Below are 4704 nucleotides of genomic sequence, written 5' to 3'. Positions count from 1 at the left end.
ATATACATATACATATATATATATATATATATATACACACACACACACCTGTGTGTGTATAGACATTGACCAAGACAACAAGTCTTACCTTTGTAATTCAATGACCTGGGCTGGGCTACATTTTTTTTTTCTTTTCTGGACTTCATTTTTGATGTAGTGTCACCATTGTCATGATCCTTTCCCAATATGCCACACACCATTAACAAACTCAATGCTTCTCAAGCAAAAGTCCTTCCTTTTCTCTTCCTGATTCCCGGCAGCCATGAAGACTCCCTATACAATTCCATAAAGCACTCAGGCCGTGTGTGGTGTGGTGGACTGCTGGGCCAAAGCTCAGCTAGTGGACTCCTTTCAGCTGCTCCTCAGAACAGAGAAGAGCACTATCCTCCCATACAGGTTGATGGAGTCCAAAATCCAGCCGATGGCCACCATGAGTGGAAAGTGCCCTGATAGCACTGGGTTTGGGGATCTAGTCCATAGGAAGTTGCACTGCTAACTCAAAGGCCACTCTTCTGTGGCAGTTTGAATCCATCAGCTGCTTCAAGAGAAAAAGATGAGAAATCTCTTCCCAGGCGACTTGAAGCCCTCTGAAACCCAGTGGAGGATCAGCTATGAACAGGTTCCAGCCCAACAGCAATGAGATAGTGTAAGAAACTGGTTCTTTCTTACAAATGTGACTATATAGACTGTTTTTTTCTTATTTACCATTGACTTATTCTGCTTAGCATACCATTTTCAGAGTTCTTCCTTAATGGGAAGCATCCAGACTTAATTTATCTTTATAACTATATAGTATTCCATTTTGTGTTTATCCTGCATTTTATTTATCCATCTGTTAATAGGCATTTGAGATGTTTCCTTATTTGAGTTGATGTGAAAAGAACACAGTAACCATGGATGTACAGGTTTCTGTTGATTACCCACCTTCACTGCCTCTGAGTATATTTGCAGGAATAAAATTATTGCATGACATGATAGTTCCGTGCTTAGTTTTCTGGTAAGCAATTAAATAATTTAGCACTGTGTCTGTTTACAGTGAAAAATGGCACAAAATGGCATTCCTACCCATAAAGGCTGAAGCTTCTATACACATGGTAGAGCCAAACTTTCTTGAAATATGAAAGAAAAAGCAAAAAGAAAGAAATTCATTGGGATGTATGATCTTGGCCACCAGGGATGTGCTGGGCACTATGTAGGTCCATTCCACAGAGATGACTTAATGCTTTATTCAACAGAAGATGTTTGTTCTTTGCAGAATTCTAGGGAATAAGACATATAATGCTTTTCTCTTATGAAGTTTGCATTCAAATAATTTTTCAAGCAATCCTGCAAAGTTCTTTTTATTCTCGTTTTAGAGGTGTGAATGCTGAGGATTAGACAAGTGTGCCAAAAGTAACAGAATTAAGAGTTGAGACTCAGTTTAAGAACCAAAACCAAGTCTGACTCTAAGTTTGATCTTGGTTTTCCTATTTGTTCCTTACTGTTCACAACACTTATACGAGGCTTAACTCTGTAAATTTTTATTTTAGTTAGAAAGTGTTTAGAAGTAACAATGGTTTTATTATGATGAGTAATTAACTAGGATGAGCTGGCTTAATAGCAGCATGATGGTTAATCCCTGCAAGATTACTAGGTCTCAATTTAAAATAAAAAAGTAAACTTATGTGCATAAGTTATTATTAAAAGTTCCTTGATAAAAGTCCCTCATTAGTGTCCAGGGTCCTTTGCCCAGAGAGGTTCCAGCTAAGGAGTGCTGCTCTGTAGATAAACCCATGGCTGTGGCAAGATGTCGAGAAAGAGTGATTATTGTGAAAAGAAAATGAAACAGACTAATAGAATTGACACATAACTCTTTGTTGTTGTTGTAACTGTTTCTGTCAGGTGCCACCAAGGTGCCTCTGACTCTTAGCAGCCCTCTGAGCTACAGATCTGAATCTCGCCCTACCCCACACCGTCCTGGTGATCTCTGGCATACTCGAGCCCATTGCTACCCTACTGTGTCTGCTCATCTTGTTGAGGTCATACCCCCTTTCTCTGACCCTCCACCTTTTCCCATCATGATGTCTTTTTTTCCAAGGACTGTGTCATGACTACGAACCTCCCTCACTTAGTACCTACTGCTTGCCTTTCTCAAGCTCCTCTTTTCTATAAGAACCAAGTTAACAGAAGAGTTTAAAAGAAAATCATTTGAGAAAGTTGGAAGCTTCTCAGTGTAAGAACGAGTCTGTGAGAACAACAAAACTGTAGTGAAATTCCATGAAGGAGCAAAAGAGTAAAAGTGTGGCTGACTGCTCCATGCTTCCTTTCCAGAATGCCTCAAGTGCAGGTACCTGTGCTGTGGAGAGGTGGGGTGCTACTTCTCCAAGGAGTTCCCAGAGTGACATCACAGGGCTCAGAGCATAGGCTGTGAAGGGCTAGTCCAGGAGTCTTTCCTGCTTTGACCCTTAGGAAAAGCAAGGTTCTGGTTATATAGAAAAGTATACAAGAGCAGAGTGAAAGATTGAGTCAGCCTTGAGACAGAGATGACTTGAAGAGGCTAGTGACTCTTTGTTTTTGCTTTTCTTATTGTTGTTGTTAGGTGCCATTGAGTCAACTACTTATGTGGTGGTCCAGAATGAAAAAGAACCATGAGGCCTGTGATGTCTTCCCAAGAACGCCTGAGAAATACATTCCCTGCTCGCCTCTAAGCAAGCATAAATCTAAATCTAACAATCTAAAGCATTTAGGAAAGAGGCACTTAGTTTCCTAGTGCCGCTCTAATACAGACACCACAAGCTTCTACTTTTAAAGAGCATGCATTCCCTGTCTCATAATTCTAGGCATGAAAAGTCTTAATTGGAGTCTTACAAGTGTCAAGTTCTCCTTCATAGGTGGTCTTAGGAGTTCTTCATAGACAATCCTCACAAAGCAGCTGTCTTCCGCTCTCTGTATCTGTCTGTGCTGTTCTTTCTACAGCTCAGAAGTGATTGGGTTTAGAAACCACTCAATACTATTATGACCTCATTAACATAACAAAAGAAAGAATTTCTGAGCCAGAAACTATTTCACAATAACAAGCAACTATTTCACAACTATCAACATATGTTCTGGGGATACAGTCCAGTCTGTAACAGGCATGTCTGAGCCACACGATGGTATGTATGGGTAGAGGCAGACAGAGCAGCTCAGGAAGCTGAGAAATGCAAAGCCTAACATAAAACTGGCAGGCAGGTGAGTTCTAACATGCAGGTGGAGCCTACAGGCATGGAGGAAATGAAGGAGGCCAGTGCTCCTGTGAAGTGAAGGTTGCATCTGTGTGTGCATTTCATGTTAATACGACGTCTACATAACACTTCAGGGTTACTGCGCTTTCACTATGGCTCAGATGGATGCTGGACGATAGGAAAATGATAAAGGGTTGCATGGTGCTGTTTCTCGAAATTTGTTATCTGAAAGAATGAACAGGACAAGGTTTAACAATGAACAAATGATCCTTTAGAGCAGTTAATAGCTTAGCCATTGTTAACATTAATAGGATTTAGAACTGGACTACAGGTCTAGACAAACCAAGATTTCTGTGTCTATATCCCTTGTATATATGCATAGCTAATAAATTAGCTAAGTAAATGAATAAACACAACTTTAATTCTGAGCATATGAGGAAAATATTTGAGCTGGCTAGTCATTGTCTATAAATGAAAAAAAAAAAATTTAAAAAACCAACCAAACTTGATTAGTAAGGTTAAATTAAATTTGCTGGAACCTCTCATTCCAGAATCTGTCTGTGGAGCCTAAGTTTTAATATTTCTTTTTGGGAGAAAAGACCTTCTAAGGAAATAAATTTTATACCTCAATTACCAAGCTTCCTTAAATTGATTAAACAAGGCCTACTAAAGAACCTACCACTATAATTACACTTGGTAGAGCCATAGTAATTATTGTTTTATGATTCTAGGCAGCTGAAGACAAGACACCTGTAGTCACCCTTCCTGCATCCCTAGAGTATGGATGGTGACAACAAACCAGGAGGATGGGGTGGAGGAGAGGGACCTGTTGTCACCACAGTGGTTCTGACTCATAGTGTCATGTAGTATAGCTGTAACCTAGTAGTTTAGAGTGGCTGTAATCTTTAAGGAGGAAGTTGACACACCTTTCTTCTGTGTTGCTTTGGGTTCAACAGTTCCTATTGATATGACTAGAAGCTATCTATCTATCTATCTATCTATCTATCTATCTATCTATCTAATCTCAGACCTTTTACCTACTGGCTGAGTTACCCTGAGCAAGTCTCTTTTCTCCACCAAAATGGTCTCACTTTTTTGGGTATATGATCAAGGCACAGAATTGAGGAATCTGTTAAATTCTTTGCATTCTAGTGGCCTAATGGGTAAGGAGTTGTTCTACCAACCCAAAGGCAGATGGTTTGAATCCACTAGCTACTTCTTGAGAAAAAAGATGGGCAATCTCCCCCTGTATGATTTGTTGTTGTTGTTGTTATTGTTGTTGATTGCCGTCAAGTTGAGCACGACTCATAGTGACACTATGAACAAAAGATCTGAAGCACCATTTTACACTCCCACCAACAGTGAATCAGGGTTCCAGTTTCTCCACAACCTCACCAGCATTTATTGCTTGCTGTTCTGTTAAATTTTGCTATTCTGACTGGGGTGAGATGATATCTCATAGTTGTTTTGATTTCCCTCTCTCTTAGAGCTAGGGATTTTG

Source organism: Elephantulus edwardii, unplaced genomic scaffold, assembly GCF_000299155.1.
Source record: "Elephantulus edwardii isolate Elephantulus edwardi_28Jun2011 unplaced genomic scaffold, EleEdw1.0 scaffold00143, whole genome shotgun sequence".
Lineage (NCBI taxonomy): Eukaryota > Metazoa > Chordata > Mammalia > Macroscelidea > Macroscelididae > Elephantulus > Elephantulus edwardii.
Note: the sequence above shows the minus strand (reverse complement) of the source record.